The 19,234-nt window shown below is 39.4% G+C and overlaps 1 protein-coding gene across 1 annotated transcript in view; it reads right to left on the bottom strand.

The window, feature by feature from the left end:
- elfn1a (extracellular leucine-rich repeat and fibronectin type III domain containing 1a) overlaps positions 1–14,880 on the bottom strand; it is a 70,000-nt gene extending 55,120 nt beyond the window's left edge. The window contains exon 1 of the mRNA XM_061026814.1: positions 14,299–14,880. The gene's annotated coding sequence lies outside the window, so the exon portion shown is untranslated. The remainder of the gene's footprint in view (positions 1–14,298) is intronic.
- Between the last annotated feature and the right edge of the window lie 4,354 nt (positions 14,881–19,234).

Below are 19,234 nucleotides of genomic sequence, written 5' to 3'. Positions count from 1 at the left end.
GGAGGGACTGGAGGCACAGCACAGAGGAATTGACAGAGGGACTGTGCCTGCGGCAGATGGGAGTGAAGTCTGAGCAGGCTCACCCGCAGGGCTAATAGGCACCCGGGCCCTCGAGGGAGGCCCTGTCCTCGAATAAAACATACATTCTCTACTGTAGTCATATTCACAGCTCAGGCCTTATTCCACAGAGCACTCTGAGGATGTTAAAGGATGTGAGTGGTGTTCTTCTATTCTAATGGCACAGGGAGTTATATGTGCAGACTGCAGTACATCTCTAACTTATACAATATGTGCCTTAAACACTCCTCATTTTCCCTGGAGCTGTGCTGATCTACATGACTGCGCTGCATTGTGCTGCATGTCTGTTTTTAGAAAATGTTCTTCTTTCTGAGAACATCTTGTCGTCTTTCCCCACAGTGAAGTGTTCCTCGGAGAGAGGACCCCTGCCCTGGTGTTCATCCCTCCCCAGGTCATAAGGTGCTTTGTCTCTCAGTTGAAGAGGTTCAAGATAAAAGCTGAGGAAAAAAAGAGAAAACAGTGTTCTCTTCTGTATCGTTCACGTGCACTCTTCTTATTTCTGGTCCAAGAAAGGACGATGAGGGTCACAGAATACTATACCTAGACATGTTTTGATACTGTTTGATACTATAGCTAATACTGAGTGCAGATCCAAAGGATAAGACTTAAACGTTAACTGCTGTGTACAAACCTTGTGTGGAAGTCCTCTGAATGCTTTCAGTTGTTATGTCGTCTGGCTCAGAGAGTGGATGACAACGATCTTTTCTGATCTACTTTGACAGTTTTACTCGTGACCTAATGTAAAAACATAAATCTTGGAATAAATAATTGTGTTTTGAGAAGACTTGTTTGGCACGTTTGTCTTGCTTATGTCCGCAAGAGAGCATTTGAGAAACATTGATTTTTTTACCACCAATGAAGCTGCTTTACTTATTGGTTCAATTTTGCCAGTTTTAGTCTGCTCTGGTTTAAAACCTCAAGCATGGAGATCAACAGAGGAATGCAAAACTAAAAACAAGAAGAGGGCCTGCAAATTAGCTAAGCTAACATTAACAAATCACTGCTGCTGACATTTGTGATTCTGGTATAGATATCAGAACAGCGATAACTGTAGTTTGTTGGGTTTGTTTTCCTGACAAATATCTTCTACAGCTGGTGCAAGTTAGCATAGATTCAAAGACAGTTTTAATTTTCTATCTACAAAGAGTACTCTGACCACATGAGAGCTACCTCTCTTTCTTGCTGTAACAAACAACTGTAACACTCAAAAGACTGCGCATGTAAATTGTAAGTGATCATATGTTCCTTATTAGCCTTTAGTCACTAAAGACAACTGATCTATTTCTTCAGTTTCTCACTCACATGCTAGACTTCTCAAACTGTGAAATACTATTTGAATTGTTTTGAACAGTCTGTCAACCTCTATATTCATCAGCATTGTCCACGTCTAACATTCAACAAGCAGAATAAAAAGGTGAGGACCTGTATTGATTTCTAACCTATGACATAGTTTGTATATGTAGCCTATTTATAGCACACGTTATAGAGGGGAAAAACCCATCATTTAGACCTCATAGTCATATGCAACCATGGACACGGGACATGGAAATCACACTCACACATACAAACACACAAACCAGCTAAAGCTGAATGGTAGAAACAGAAAATGGTGGTATTTGTGATTGTAATGTCTTGACGTATTTGGTGCTCTCCATAGCGATGACATGCTATGGAGAGCACCAAAATTATTTTGTTTTCCTTTTAAATGTTGTTTCTGAGATCTCAACAGAGCTCAACCAACAAACCATCTTAATCAAAATGAAGGTTAAGCAGTTTGTTAAGATTCTTATTTGTAATGTATTTTGTTTCAGCCAACTATCATTACTTTTATATTCTTTAAAATGATTCTGTCTTTATTACAGGTGACGTTTTACTGGACTTTTCATGCACAGGAGCACAGTATACTGTTAAATGAAGGGTTAAAGCATGAAACTCTCTTTGTTTTTTAATAGCAGAATTAACTCATCTTTGGTGAGCAAAAAAAATTTTTTTTTGTTTCAAAGAAAAAGATTTCTGATAATAACAGATTGGTTCCAAATGTCCTTGTTAGTATTTGAAATGTTGTGTTACTGAATTTTACTGGCTAAAACTGTTGAAACAGACCTTGTGTGGGAAGACTTAGCAAAGTGACTGTAAGGTCTTTACAAAGTGGACAATGAGGCTGGCTCTAATCTTGACGCAGCTTCTTAATAAGAGAATTTATTTCAAAGGATAACTAACAATCACCCACTTTTGCAACAGAGCACAGTCTTGAACATGATTGTAGTGATGCTGGAGAGGTCAAAGGTCAGACTAAAGAAGTGCAACAGACAAAAAAAATGAAGGCAGTGCGGTAGTGCAAAAGAAACTGCAGTACTGTATGTGTCCACATGAGTTCTTAAAACCAAGAAATCCCCATTGCAGACCATATCTAAATGCCTATGAAATACAAGTGTTGCATTATGGTTCAAATTGGGGTGAGGGGTGGATTTGTTTTTATAACTCATATGTAAGAGTAATTCATAATTAAACGCGACAAAAGGCATGTTGGATTTGATTGACAGGCAGGCGCTATGTAGTTGTTTATAAGATTTTGTGATTTTTCTTCTTACAACCTTAAACTGTCTCCATTGTTTCTTCTCATTTTTTTAGAATAGGCTGGCTATATGATGAGCTAGACAAGCTGAATGGGCGTTTATCAGCAACCAGGTTGTGAATTTGGCCGGCTTAAAGTCCACCTCTTTGCCAGCTTCTAGATGAGTTAGTTGGAGTCAGCATTTCATTTATAGTGGCCACCATCGTTGGGCTTCATAATGCCTCTTCAGAAAACCAATGGGTGACATCACTGAGACTATACGCGCATGTTTTAAACAGTCTATGGCTTGAACGAGGACTTCTTAAATAACTGATTCCCTAACATGTTATCAATGGATGCTTATAGGTGTTTCCTCAGACAATCACAGTGAGCTATATTAAAACAGGAATATCCCAATGTTCAAATCAGAGCGCTTGTGTATGATCCACAATGACAAAAAAAAGACTCTCTTGGATATGCAGTAAGCCAATGTGTAGTAAATCCTTTGAATATTCAGTGTTGTAGCGCGCAGGAGAAGGTTTTACTGCATCAATGAGAATGACTCGCCAGTTCCTCCTTCTATAAACATTGACTGACATAAAGCCACTTCTTAGCAACAACCTGGGGATAAAATGTTTAATTTTATCTCACAGCCACCTTGAAGTTGAAGCACAGCACACATTAAGTGTAAGAATGCATGTGTGCATGGGCATTATGTAGGCCCAGGGGGTAGAACAGAGTCTGCCTTCACATACAGAACACTTTATGTTTGTCTCCCCAGTTTGAATGTTAAGTCTCTCTGTGGAGGCATTATCTACTTCTTGTTTTGTACTGACAAGAATTAAGAAGAATTAAAAAAAAAAAAGATCTCACACTTTTTTTCCACTTCTGTTCATGTTATCTGGCAAACACTCGTCAAATCACAAGACACTATACAGTACGTTTTCCTTCATTGTGCGTAGCTTCACACAGATTCTGAGTGGTTCTACTGAAGAAGTGAGAACGCATAATTGGCACACGGCTGTACACACAATCTCTGTATTTATTTGAGGAATAACACCTCACAGTGCCTGACAATCTGGCACCCAGATCCTGTCTCCCTCTGTGCTCTGGTCTCACAGTGGGTGATCACCAGGCTGAGCTGATTCGGACTGAAAGGCAGTGCTGTTTAATGAGCAGCGGAGGGTTTGGAGACAACAGGTGGAGCGTCAGATTAATGCTCTGCAGCCGCCGATGGACCACTTTCCTTGCCAGCTGCCATCTGAGATAATCATAAATTTTAAAGTATGTCTGCAAAAGTGATCATGCCACCAAGATTTTTTCTGTAAGCCCTGCGCACAAGATGTTTTTCATCTGGCTGTGGTTCAAAGACATCAGCTCTGAGCATGGCACTTATCCAGCTAAATATTGATATGTTTCCGAATCGCTGCTGTAAGCAAAGCAAGAAAGCTGCCAAGAAAGGTCCCGCATCCGATCTGAATCATGATCTGTAGTATTTGGTATCAGCACTCTAAAACTTGGCACACTGAAATACTGACTTCATTGCACTGGGTGCACCAAATATAGTGATTTCCATGCAGTTGATGTGGCTGGGTTTAGTTATTGCTCTGAAAGTCCAGTGTCCTGCCTTGCATTGTTGCTCTGCAATCAATCTTCTCTGTAAAGGACCACCCCCCTCCCCCGCCCAACAACCGGACAATAAAGAAACCCACTAAGTCACTTACTTGTGTTTGTATCTTTCTTACAGACAAAAAAAAAACACTTTGAGTCTTAATTAATTTATTAGCTGTTTCAAGGCCCTTAAAGCTAGTCAATGTGTACAGCATCTACCCCGCAGCCTTTTCAGGATGTTATTTCAATGACTGTGTAGAAATCAGGCCCTTTGAATAATCTGCATCCTATTAAAGCTTCGGGTAGTGTCAATGAGCAGTAAGTCAAGTATTCAGCGACGCTCTCCAGTGTGAGTGTTATGGTACACTGTGGCTTGCTAATGGTGTGAGCACTGGCACATTTTTATAAGTAGATGCGAGTATGTTTGCTCCAAGTTTGGAAGCAGTTTCTATGGTAACAATGTCCTATCTTGCTCACTGACAATCTGTAGATTTAGCCAGCATTAGTGATGAAAAAAAAAAATCACACTCTATTCACGCCTGGCAGCTAGTCCTTGAATGGACGCTTTGAAACATGTGGCACTCTTTAATCATGACAAGACACATGTGCTGAGGTAAGCAGAGCTGTTTGTGTGCCAAAACTTAAAAGCTGTAGCCATCATGACTGAAGTGCTTAAAGGCTTTTAAGTAGACACGTAAAGAAGCATCAGGGGTTATTCTGGCAGCATACACACTCTTTAAGTTAATAGCTATATCAAAAGACGTTTTACTTAATTATTTTCCCCACAGAATTGACCTTTGACCCCGGCAAAGCAACAAACAAGGTCGCCCGCAGGTTACAAAGGCTAGACAAGCTGATGAAATTATTGATGAGTCAGGCACCCTATTATTTACACGCTGCCCTTCTCAGCTGGTCTTTAAAGGAGCAAACTCATTGAATGAAGCTTGACTTTGTCGATCCTAGTACAGTATGATGTAAGCTACTTGTCCCTGCTAGAAGCTCCTATTTTCTGTAACACCAGATCCATTTAAAGTCCCCAAAACAAGAATTGGGGGAATTATAGTTTAGTTGGACTGCTTTCATTCAGACAACAACTGATATAGTAGAACAGATTTGGGAATGGTTGAAAGATTTAAGCCTTGTGTTGCAAAAGAATCTGCACTCTGCGTCAGGAGGTAGTCACAGGATGTGCAGACAATTCAATTCAATTCCAAAAACTTTATTTGTCCCCGGGGGGCAATTCAAATTCAAAACAATCACCTACAACCACTTGGATGACATTATTCTGTGGTGTCAACATGACAAGCATTCAGCATCTCTGATGAACCACAAAGAAAAAGACAGTTGATGTAGGAATCGGTGTTGTTATTGATATACTTCCTGATGAAAAACAAAAATCTTCTTCTCATGAATGAAAATGTATTTAAAAGCCTTTTATGTTCATCACTTAATGAAAACATTCCATTATCATTTAAAGCAGCAGAAAATATTGAGCTCCTTAAGCTAAATAGGTGTTTAGCCACACTTGGACTGCAGACAGTATTAAATATGGACATCTTAATGGCATCACATTGGTTTCTGAAGAGGCGTTTTGAAGGCCTTGGATGGCTGTCTCCCAACTGGAAGCGCCATCTCAACCTAACCTTCTGTCAATCAAGAAACACAGGAAGGTGGTGGAGCTGAAGAAGGCCCTAAGCCTCCTGGCTAATAGCTACAACGCGGCCACCTGTTCATCAACTCAACCACGCCCCCAATCATGCAAATGCATGCCTAACGTTTAGCCTGAAGAATCATTATTTTAAAATGTATTTTATGACATCCTCCTTACAGTTTTCACCAATAAGAAATGAGCTATTAAAACTAAAAAAAAACATGTTTGTTGTGGGGAGGTTTGCACCAGACTGTAAACAAATGTATTTATGTTGTAAAAATGGCCATTTATAAATATGGGCTCTAATGGAGATTCATTGGTTTTTGGTGCAAGCCTCAAGAGGACATTTGAGGAACTGCAGGTTTTAGAACTCCCTCACTGAGGTTGACGTGTGGGTTGAATGCATTACGTTCATACATTTATCTTTGTTGTGTGTTGCCACGAGTGAATTAATCTTTGTTTATCTTTTCTCATCACATCGCCATCTTGACGTAAACAAACAAGCTTCTATCTCAGCTTGCTTTCTAAGAAAAGTGGCAATGATAACCAACTAACCGATTTTAGTGAAGTTTTAAGAATAATTCTGTCACCGAGGTCACTGCATTTCTCTGATTAGAGTGATCGCTGTTTGATGTCAGCTATGATAACCTTGCTCCATGGGGCAGCAGGGTGTCTGTGGGGGTCGCCTATCAACAGTCAAGCACTCAGAGAATGTAGTTTGTCCCCTGTATGGCTCCTATAGTTGGCTCAACAGGAAGCAATTGGTTTGCACAATCCATCAGACGTTTGTACCACAGTGTAGTTGTCTGCGGTGTGAGGGGAGATGGAGGGATGACCTTCACACAAGAGCAATGTGTGGATGAGTCCTTATTGACTGATCACCTGATTGCCCCTTGTCTTCTTGGCGTTCACTTCACGTGATTGTACACTTTAAGGAATGTTTGTACACTTTAAGGAATGTTTGTTCAGTCAGGTTCAACTGGGTGCACAAACTTTACAATCAATTCCCCCGGGGTTAAAAAAAACAGAGAGATTATCCTGCAAATGTGAGGTGACTGAAGGTGGCGAAGTTCTTTGAGATTGTTCTAGAATGGTGAAATGACAATTCTGACATGTTCTTGTTTTTTATTATTTATCCCAGTCTAGATCGCATTATGAAACACTTGCCTTGTCCCCTAAATCACAGTTCTTTTCAGGTTGAATAAGAAGTGTCCAGATAAGGGTTTTTGTAAGCGTCAAACTCAATCAAACAACTGCAAAGAGACCCAGACCGACCAATGAGAAACATAGATTAACCATTTTACAAAAACATTGCAAAACAACAACAAACCACAGCTACAAAGAGGCAATAAAACTACCACAAATAATAAAAAATGACAACAATGTCTTTCAAAACTTTTTTCCCCCCAGTTTGGTGGTCCTATATCTGTGTAGATGGTGCAGGTATTTTATTATTTGTGTGTTTCAGGAGCTCATTGTCTCTATAGCTGGTTATGGCTGTAGGCTTTTTGAACTACAAAAATAGCAATCAAAGGAAGATTGTGCAACATTTTACACATATATAGCAGAAATACAGTATATCCTCTGTAAATGTCTCTGAGTTATGACTGTCTACAATGAGTGAGAAGCGTGATAATTTTAATTTGAGTCTTAACACTCAGCCGTTTCAAGTCTTAATTAATTAAGAGCTATGTGTAGGTACAATAATTATCAAACCAATGCATTAGTTTATTGCTGTTGGCTTGAAGGAACTGTGATTAACAGGAGTCTTTTCTGACATAATCACACTCAACATCAGCTGTTAGTTGACTGATTATTATTTGGGACGAAGACAGAGACGGGACACGTACCTGGAAGCAGCGTGACTGTTGACAACAGAAAACGCTCACACTGTGTGGGAATGAATCACACTAAGACATGAGCTACCATTACAAAGTGAATTAGAAGTCTCCAGACTTGTTTTCTTCACATTAGGAGTTAAATGAAAAACTCTGAGAGGCTGCGGAAAACAATTTCAAAATAGATGATTGTTGTTTATTCCAGGAAAAACTACAAATTAACATTTAAATGATGAAAAGCAAAATGCTCATATTATGAGACATGTTTCCGGAGATTTGCTGAGGGTACCAAAATGTTGATGTAAAGCAGAGCACATTTACAGCTTCATAGTTGCTGAAGTCATTGAACAGGTTAATTCCATGAATGCACCATTAGTATATGAGCTGAGAGGGGCTGATGAGAAGCGTTTGCTTTGAAAGCGGCTTGTGGGCGGGGCTTTATTCACAGAGCATCCGTCATCGTTAAAGGCTGTTGGTTTTAAATTGTATAATTTTTAGTTAAACTGCAATCTTGCTAATCATGCTGCATTACCAATCAGGGATCTAATCAGCAAGAGTTTAACACTTTTTGAAACCGTGCGGAAATCTAATAATTATCTAAAGCAGAGATGTGACGCATGTGGAGAAACACAAAATCAAAAGTCTGCAGTATAAAATGTCTTTAATTTGATCGACTGACTGCATTTATAAATATATTTCTTATTGGTGGACTCGAGTGCTGCAGACTTTGCAAACCTACTCGTTGGGTGTTTTATTTCCCAGAGGAACCAATTAATGTGATTGGTGTCCTGTCTTTTCAGTGAAAGAGAGGGAGTGTGTGTGTGAGTGGGTGTGTGTGTGTGCACCCTCTGCAAGAACATGTATGCCGCTTTGTGTGACTTCTCAGAGCTAGAGAGGACTTCCTTAAAGAAGTTGTACGTAATTAAAATGATAGAAAGTTCTTGAAAATAGTTGTTTTCATGATCCCGGAGATGTAACTTAGCAGTGTTATACCCTAAATATGAAAATAGCTACGTTCAATAAACAGAAGAGATGTGAATACATATGACGGCTAAATGTCATTAATGCTCATTCACATGACACAGCACATTCACACAAAGAGTCTGCTACATTTAATTCATGAAGATCCTACCGCATTTTATTCTTGAGTTTGGTTTCATTAAAAGGGGAGATCAGTGAAATTCATTCTCAGGTGTACACCATGCCAAGGAATGGAAAAAAGTCAGCCTCAGATCTCCTATGTAGGTGAAACTTTGTTAAGATCACCAATGATGTCAAATCTTGATAAAAAAAAAAAATGATTACTGTTATTACGATTCCTTATTCCTTATCCTCATAAAGCTGTACTTTAAGAAGTTGGATATTGTCGTATCCAGCTATTCATTCAAGAGAAGAGGAAGCCTTTAAGCACTTTCACCAGATCACACTTGGACCAAGGAGAAGAATTCAACTTTTTTAGTCTGATGTAAACGTAGTGTTCAAATGCAAGTCCTCTTGTCCTATTTCTTCATTTTCAGGGCACAATGCAATTAAAATGTTGTTTTCTTTTGGAAGCCAAATACATAAGTAAGTAGTATAAGACAGTTAGAAAAACATATATATTATGTTGAAAATAAAGCAGACGAGACAATGTCTAAAACCATCCTCTCTAAGCCACACAAACTCCTGTTATGAAGCAGATCATTTTGTAGTACAGTATAGCTGTGTATCAAAGAATTAATGTCAACATAATGAGACTCCCCTGATTTAAGTATCTAAGTATGAGTCAAATGTAATCGATCATAACATATATGCTTCTCTTCTGTGGAATGTAAGGCAAGGAATTAATTAAATGAAGAACTGGCCGTGGTATTGACTCATGACCCCCCATGTAATCCTTATCTTTTGGCGTATAGCTTTGGCATAGACCCACACTGCTTATAACTCTTATAAAGAATAGCACATTCTTTTAATACCACAAATTAAATTGTTGAGTTTCATATAATAACATGGGTGGGAAGGCGAGAGGTTGTTGTTGTTGTTTTTTTTGAGCCAGTGTTTTGTGTGTGTTGTTGCACAGAGTATATAGGATGTGACTGTTTACAAAGCACAATGCACAGAGGAAATATGTTGCATGCTGGCTTTGGAGAGCTCATTCAGACCTCCATATGTGAATCTGTGTTTGAGAGCAGTGTATCTACAAACCAGCTCTGTTTAGGCCTTCTGCTCTTTGTCTCTAATGACACGACTCCACACAGCAAAATGCTGCCTTGTCATCTTGTGCATAATCTGATGTCACAATAAGCATGTTTTTTATTTTATTTTTATAATGTCATACATAAATCCTGCTTCTGGACTGTGACAGAGCCGTTATGTATGTGCGGCTTTAATGGGCTCCGGTGTTCAGGATATTCACGGAGCTGAGCAGGTGCCTGCAGATACACGGTCATGCTGTTTTGCATCCCGGCATCTAATTACATTGAAGATGGCAAGGAAGAGACTGAGCAATGTTCATACTCTGCCATTTTGTGTGGCTTGTTTACTAAAGGGGTTTCATCTATCATAAGGCGGCCAGCAGGTGGCTGGGGAAACTACAGAGAAACGTTTCTGGCAATCTTGGGTGGATTAATTTTTGTGCACTCCTAAATTAATTATGACTGATTCACACCCTCAAGTGAATCCCTACATCTCCGGCTTGATCCCCACAAGCTGTCAATGGCACTGTCGCTCGTTCCAACTTGACTGTGTCCTGCTTTTCTTCTCAAGTACACACAGTATGCACTTCATATCTCGGTGAGCTAATCACTTGTCAGGGAATATGAAAAATTCATCATAAATGTCATGTCATTTTCCCGAGAGTGGGAGAGGATCCAAAGAGCCACTGCTGAAACTTTCAAGAAACCCACCCAATCAATGCATATCCTGTAAAGACATGATGTGAAGTAAACGAGTCTGAGCTGACGACACATGGCGAGGTTTGAAAATGATTTGAAGGATTCAACAAATATCAACTCAGGTAAGAGTTTTGCAAGTACAGCTGCATTTAAGGGACAGCCGGTGTGTTCGTGTTTCCTACCTGCTAATTAAAGTCTTCATAAAGTATTGAACATCTTCAACCAACCGCCTTTCATTATCGAAGATTAAGTTACTGTCAATAACATTTTCATGACTTGACCATGTACCTGAAGCACAACTCTGACACTAAGTGGTGGCCGTGTCTTTAACAACACTTACAGTAAGTCTTTTCAATGCTTAGATAAAGAAACGAACTAAACCAACCAAGCTGCGGCATTTTGTTTTAACAAGACGTTCATTGTAATAAGAGCAAAATACTGCATTGTACATGTCGAATACTTATGCTGTGCTAACTAAGTGGTCCTCACTTTCCTTCAACTCGTATGATTTGAGAGTGAACATAAACAGTGCAATTTTAATCAAATAACATTTAAAACATTATATCTGGATAACATGCATTATGATGGAATCTAAACTCTGCCACCAACAATGAGGACTAATAGATATACAGAGAGCGGTGATTACCATATTTAAAAAATATTGCTGAAAAACAACTTACAATACATATTATTAAGATTTTCATCTGAGGAATTCAATCTTATGTGTTATAACTTCATCAAACATAACTACGCCTCAGAATCTATCCATTGGAAATCAGAATTTAGAAAATCTGAACTCCTATATTGCATTGATAGTTTTCTTGGCACGTTAGTCTCCTGCAGTCAAAATCACTTTTGACGTCTCTTTTAAATCTGAACAAACAGATTAGCTCAGTTGAGACTTCTGGAAAAGGTAAAGGCCTGGCTTCCTCCAAATTAATCTGAGAGACGTTCACATGTTTATCACTGTTTGCTTGGACTATTGTAACTCTCTGTCTTTTAATTGTTGATCAGTCGTCTCTTCATCACTTGGTTATGAATGTGGCTGCGTCGTCTCTTTCCCATTTAGAAAAGACGACGTGATCATATCACTCCTGTGTCGGTTTCTCTCCACTGGCCTCCTCTCACTTTCAGGATCCAGTTCAAGATTTTATTACTTGTTTTAAAATTTAAATGGGCTGGCAACACTATACTTGTCCGAGCATGCTCCATTCAGAGCACAGTAGACGACACACCTGATGCTCTTTGGATGTTCCTAGATGCCGGCTAAAAACCAGACGTGACAGAGCATTTGAGGTTCAATGTTCAGTCTGATTGGAAATTTTAAATCCTTAACTGGATTTAACTTGACAACAATGATGCCTACTGTAGAATATATGACATGTTTCTCTCTTTTTTAATATGCCCCCCTGAAACTTATTTACCGGTCTATAAATTTTTCCACAATGAGCTCAGTGTTCTTTTTATAAATATGTTGCGTGTCACACGGTACACTTGGGACTGAGGTGGTGCAACAGCTCCCGTAACCTGGCAAACAGACAACTGTACAGGAAGTTATTGTATGCATTTTACGGGTGTGGAGACCCGTGGAAGTGAAACTTGGCGTGCTGTTGTACCATATGTTTCACAGCTCAGCAGCATACCCTGACGTGTCCCTTTGATTACACTTTACACATTGTTAACCGTATAACCACAGCAGTTGGTTGCACATGCAGTCAGCCAAGACACTGCGACTTCCCAACAACATGACATCAGTGAGAAGAAGGTAAACATTTTTAAAAACAGAGATAAGGGTTTGTTAACCTTCCATTTTGAAAACATCTTAAATAGCATTTTTTTACACGGATCGTCCGAAAAACAAGTACCACTCTCAAATCAGATAATTATTTTTATATCAAATGAAATTGATAAGAGACTCTTTGAATGCTTCAGTTCAAGTCAGCTGCTGTGGAAGACTAAAATGTGCTTTGCCATTTCCATTTATGAAGGTTGGTCACATTTTTTAAAAACCGCTGTCCCCTACAGGCTCTCTGTGTCTCTCGTCCAGCAATTTATTGAACGGGGCAGCCTCGTCTTTTCCAGCCCCTCCACGTCATGAGAAGCTGTAATTCTCTCTCAGTATCCTTGGCACGATCTCCCTCTCTTTCTCTCTCCTCCACAAAGAACCAGGCTAAGGCAACTTGCATACAAAATAGCTGACTCAATCATCCAGCTGCATAATCAAGATAAAGGAGACGGGGACAGGAAGAGGGGAAAGAAGATGTGAAGGCTAAAGTGAGAGAGCTTTAGCAACAGCAGCAAAACTAAGATGTTGTGAAACAGTTGTAACTCGACATTAAAGTTGGAGGAAGTAAGACTGGTGGTCGAGGCTAAGCTGAGGCTGATGTTCTGTATGACTGGATCAAGGGTTGCCACTCATAATTAGTCCTACTCCTGCAGTGCAGAGGCATTAAACAGATTGTTTGGGCTTTATCTTAAATGCTTTCCATGCTTTGAGTGCCACTGAGACAGTAACACAGTATTAAGAATGAACAGAGATGATACGGCAGCCCATACGCCTTCATCCACAGTGCATCTGTGTGGAAAGCAAGACGATTGTTCCAATGGGCATGTCATTCCTTTGGCTGCATCTTACCACATGTGTTGCTTTTTTTTTTTTTTTTTTTAAGCCTGTTATTGTTTTGGCATTTTTAGACTTTAAATACCCACACCATTATTAGCATCATCACATCCTTCTCCTTCTCCGGCCGAGGATCAGGTGTAATCTTTTGAAGCAAGGCCTTTTGCAAAGTAAATGAAATAAATCAAACCCATTTGAAGGCTTTTGCAATCAAACAAATCAGCACGTTCAGGCGTGCAGTATCTAGTACGTATTTCCAAGACAGATGGCACAGGCGCAGCAAAATCCTCAGCTAATCTGAGTGAGACTGCAAACAGGACTCCTGTACTAAGACTGTATAATGACAACAGGATACGTACAGCACATACACTGCACTTTTTATTTGTGTTTTAAACCATCAAAACTATTCTATTTGTCAAGATTTATTGCAACACGGGGTGTTATATCAAAGCACGAGTTCTCACATAAATGTGAATAGACACTTTTTATCTGAGAGTCGGAATTGACGTTGAATCTTTGCCGGTAAAGCGGCAGCGGAGCTGTCCCTGGTGCTGAAGTGACAACTCAAGCGGGCGCTGTTACCGGAGGTTTGCCAAGTAACCACTATACTTCCACTGGAACTGTATCAAATGCACTGTCTCATTAAATGCGACACTGTGTAGGTGGATACACAGACTGTTCAAACTTAAAAAAAAAAAAAAAAAAAAATGGAGAAAAAAAAAGAAAGTTAACAGCCTATGTGCAGCATACGCGGATCGCAGTTTAAGCTACAAAAGTGTCCCCCATGTCCCGCTAACAGCCCATGCATCCAAAGATACGGCAGAAAAAGAGCATGACATGCACCGACTTCAACGTGATGGTGCACAAGTTCAGCTGCAAGGTTTTAATTCAATAATAGAAGCCTTGCTGTTCTTATGGTGCACAAAAGAGCCCTGCAATACTATTTAAATACAACCACTTAGTTCCTTAAGCACTCAATATCGACTCTAAATCTAGCACTGAATGCAGGAGACATGGAGTACAGTATGTTGTGCGTAAACTCTGTAAAATGTGTCAACACAGTAACAGCTTACCTGCTGGATGATCTCGGAGCGCGAGCCTCTTCCCGACACAAAGCTGGCAGCTTTACTGTATGTCACCACGAACACGAGACGTCTTCACAGACACATTTCATATAACTGTCAGCTAAGCTACTTAAAAAAATCAAAAAACAAATGAAAAAGAATCCAGTTTTCTGCTTTCGCTCTGAAGACGCACACGGGCAGCAGCCTGCGACGATGGAGAGTCTCAAAGATCCATTAAGAGCTGAGTGATTAAATTCAGCACTGAGCTCGCCTTTATGTATGCTGAACAGACCCAGAGCCCTGCTTGGGCTTTCTATTACACTGAGAGCTAAACCGGCGTTTAACCACTATCAGAGGAGGCGGGTATAAAGTAGGAAGCTGTAGGCAGGTAATGTATCACTTGGAGAACTGCGGGGAAGAAATGCTAGAGGAGCGCATGTTGATCCTCCAGTCTAGCCGAGGCAAAGTTTAAATCTCATAATAAGATTGTTTGTCACTGCGAGGCTATAAATGGTGGCGGATCATCACGGATGCCGGGAGGGTTATGGCAACACCTCCGGCTGAGGCGCAAACAAACGCATGATAGCCGGTGTTCTGAAAGAAAAAAAAACCCGAAAAAACCTTGAGTAGTTTCCAGTTGATTAAAACAGTCACAGAGTGAAAAGTAGCAGCGACGTCACAAGAGCTTTAAGGCTCGAGCAGCCTATGAAACCCCCCCCCATCCCCTTACCCCCTTTCTGATCTGCCCTGGGAATGCTTTTGAATTGCTCAATTTCACAGCTTAGTTGGGGGTATGTTTAATTTGGTATTGAATGAAAGGAGATACTTTTTTGGACAAAAAGTCCATTGGTCCTACCAGCAGGGGGCTCCGTAATAGTCAAAGAGGCTTGAATGTGTCTCTAATGCTATTTGGTGATTTTGGGAGTCTAAAAAACACTATAATACGAGGAATGCTAGATTTTCTTTTCTTCTCATATTCACATGTAGAGCTAATGGTGTGCATGTTCTGAATTTCTGTGAGTGCATCTTGTTTGTGTCGAAGCAGTTCACAGGCACAGCAATGTAAATGGAGACCATTAAGGGCTCCCTTTGGACAAGTATAAACTGCCACACAGTGATGGCAGAGGTCTGTAAATTTCAGGGTTAAATGGAGGGGGGGAGCAGAGAAAGTGAGGAGGCAGGGTATTTATTGAAGTAGACCATACTTCACCGAGGAGGTCAAGCCGTGGTCTCAGTGAAAGTAAATCAATACATATCAATGATAAATTATTGAATACAAAAAGCAGCAGCATACAAATTCCCACTCATGCAGAATTCCATCCACACAGTGCCACACAGGATAGTGTTTACAAGGACTAGGAGAGGATACTAACATTCTTAAATGCATGTATGTTTGTATTTTTAATATCCAAGAGATCAATTACCTCCCCTTTAGGTTTAAACAAACTAACCACGACATGTAAGTTATGGCAAGGTGGATTTAACACCTTATAGTTAATTTTCAGTGCAAAGGTGACTGAAAAAGAAAACAAAGACAGCAGAAGAATGAACATATCTCTGCTAATAGCTGAAATAGAATCAGGTCTGTGCCTCAAGGGTTAAACCCACGTTGTCTGTCCCCGTGTAAACGCATTCCCAGATTTAATTTATGGAGAGTGCAGCCTGATGTCCTCTGTAATGACGTAGTCTAGGGGATGACCCGAGCAAGTCGGGAAGCGACAGCCAGGCTGCAGATGCTCCTCTCAGAGAGGGAGCAAGTGCCCGTGTGAGGACTTGGCACCGATGCTGCAATGTCTTGTCTCATTGCAGCAGTCACGTTGGAGCTGTGAAATGTGGATCTGGACAGCCCAGCACAGGAAGTCACAGCGGTGCAGCTGCAGCACTGAGAATGACACACACACACACACTGTTAAATGCTGCCTAATATCTTCACAAACCACGGGCCGAGCATGATACATGACCTCATACAGACACTGTAGCCTGTGCGCCACCCCGAATTCAGAAAATGAAGGTTTAAAGATATCAGGAGCCTCAGCTAGCAAAATAAAGACGAACAGGTCACAGTCTGAGGTCTCAAGCTTTGATTGAGCAAGCAAAACTACATGAACACTGATATTGCCCGTGTTGAACTGTAGAAAAACATGATCTATATTTCTTAGGATATGTTTGTTTGTTTATTTTCCATTCACGCACACACACACACACATACATAAAGACTCTGCACCAATCAGAGTGCAGCAGAGAGGTTGGGCTTGATGGGTTCTCATAATGAACCTTCCTATCTGAATTCACCCTTAGGGTAAAATACATTTAATGTCGTCCAGGTACACGCTCTGAATCCCAATGCATAGGACCTTTTTTTCCTGATCAGCCTATTAATAATGTAAAATGTACACTGGAGGGTATGTTTAAATAAATCCAGATGTTTAATGCAACATCCTACTTGATTGACAAATTGAATGTGTCACTGAATCTAGACATGTACTTTCTGTTTTAAAGGGTTCATGGAATAACAAACAGGTTTTACATTAGACACAATGGGGCAACAGGCTTGTTTACTTTGAAGTATTTAACCCTCTTGTTATTCTGTCACTTTGCATGGATCAGCTACATTATGAGTCAAACTGATGTTTTCAGGTTTAGTTTTTAAAGCTGCAATTTATGTTTGCTGTGATTGTCCTTTGAAACAGGTCAGCACATTAGTGCATTTGTACCTTCACAAAAACCGTAACATGCTTTCAGCTATTTTTTTTTTTTTACTTTTGCTGGCAAATGTTAAAGTGGTCTCTATTATTCATCTTTTTAATTATTCTATTAAAAATGACTAAGCAAAGTCTGAACATGGCTCTAAAAGCCTAGAAAGAGATTTGTTCCACAGTTGAATGTATGTGCAATAGATGTTAATATTGAACATGCATTCAATCTATCTTAAATAAACAAGTTCAACTTAGTATTCTGTTGCTAGTGCCCAAACCTGATGATAAAAAGAACTGTGCAGGAATCTTGGGCAACCTTTAGAATATAAATAATTAATAGCAAAGTAATGTATGCCATTCTTCCTGGAAAGTGCCTAATTGGAAATAGGTTTTATATTCAGCATCACAGCGATCCTAAGCATATGTATGGAGAGAAAACCAGCTGATAAAACATTGACAGTTTGACAAGAGCTCAATATAATAGAGGCAGTATGGGATCATGTGGAAATAGAAAGTTATACAGGCAGATGAAGCCTGTTGTAATGTACCAGAATATTACTTGAGAAAACTTGAAGACAGCCAAACATGTTCAAGATGTTTTAAGTGCAAAGGAGGTCACACCAAATACTGACAAGAAGCCATCTTAAGGTGAATTTTCATTCTAATTTTGTGTATATATTTCCTGTATTTTCTGGTTGTATTATAATTCTGAATGTATAATTCAAATATTATTATAGTTACATCTAATTCAGGCTTATCAAAGTTAAAAATGACTGCTATACTGCTTTCAGTAATACGCAGATTAGAGTTATTTTTGTAATGCTAGCAGTAGTAATGCTTCATGTAAATCATGAACTACAACTGAAAGGATTATAATGTCGCCAAATGAAGTCCAGGCAGTCTGGGTAGAGAGCAGAAAGAGGGAGATAGGTGGAATGTATTATTCAAATCCTTCATTTAGTGGCTAAGCCAATTTGGTGCTGAGGCAAGAAACATGGGCGGCAATAATTCAGAGGAGGAGACGGAGACTGCTGGTTGATATAATAGAATGTGTGCTGTCAGTGGAGTGCAGGAGATCCATCTCACAGGCATGGCAGAGGGAGCAACATCTACAGCTGTTTCACCAATGATAATGTTCGGTGGGGTGTATTGGAAGATGCTCTGCAATGTGCATGTTGATGCTTAACAGCGGTAGTTACAGAACATACATTTTCATTGTCCTCATAGCTACACACAAACACAGCAAACAGATTGAGTGTTGCACCTTGAAAAGGAAAGCAGTATGGTAGGAACATGTCATGGAATTAATGTACTTTTTTTTTTTTCTCAGTGGTTTCTGTGAAAACTCATGAACATGATGAAAGAAAGGGAAACATAAATGTCAACATACAGAACTATAGGCTGATCATGTTAAACTATCACTGATCAGGTCACAAAACTGGTTACTAGGTATTCCACTTTATTATTATTATTATTATTATTATTAAGTAACTATTATTCACTAAACAGTAATACATAGGGATACAAGTTTTGCAGGGGTAGAGGAAGTAATCAGAGCTTTTAATTTTGTATTACCCCTCTGTTAAAATTCAACAAGTTAAAGTTCTGATTTCAAAAAGTTACTTAAGTTAAAATATGTACAGAACATGCACATAAAGTATCAAAATACACTACTGCCTCTGCATGGGAAAAGATTAGTAACAACCAAAACTCAAATTGAAACATCTTTTTTTATTAGATAACAATTTTTTAAAGGGTTATTTATACTGTTGAGAACTTTAATTTAATTTCCAGTGCACCCTACTTCAGAGGACTTATATGTTTTAGAAAAAAATAAAATTGAAAATTGAATTGTTATCCCTTGTTGCTTGTCGTCAAATACATTTAATGGAGTCAAAATTGCAATAAATACATAATAATGCTCAATAGAAATATCATGATTTAATAGAAACACTTCAATGAAATCCTTTACATTTGTACTCCAGTTCAGCACTTGATAAAAAAAATGAGCAGTTAGATTCTGCCATTGTTATAATTAGAACAATCAGTGAAAATGTGCTCTTAAATAGTTCCCATTAGAACTGAAGACCACATCAAGAAGTGATTGAAAAGAAAACTCAGAATGATTTGAGGAAGCAGATATGAACGCAGGTAACATTTTAACCTGATCAAACCAAACGAATAGCAATGAGCAAACTAACTGCGAAGAGAGATTTGCATAAACACTAGGTACAGCACTGAGTGGGACT

The sequence above is a fragment of the Labrus mixtus genome, chromosome 20 (assembly GCF_963584025.1).
Source record: "Labrus mixtus chromosome 20, fLabMix1.1, whole genome shotgun sequence".
Taxonomy (NCBI): domain Eukaryota; kingdom Metazoa; phylum Chordata; class Actinopteri; order Labriformes; family Labridae; genus Labrus; species Labrus mixtus.
This window is presented reverse-complemented; position numbering and strand designations above follow the sequence as displayed.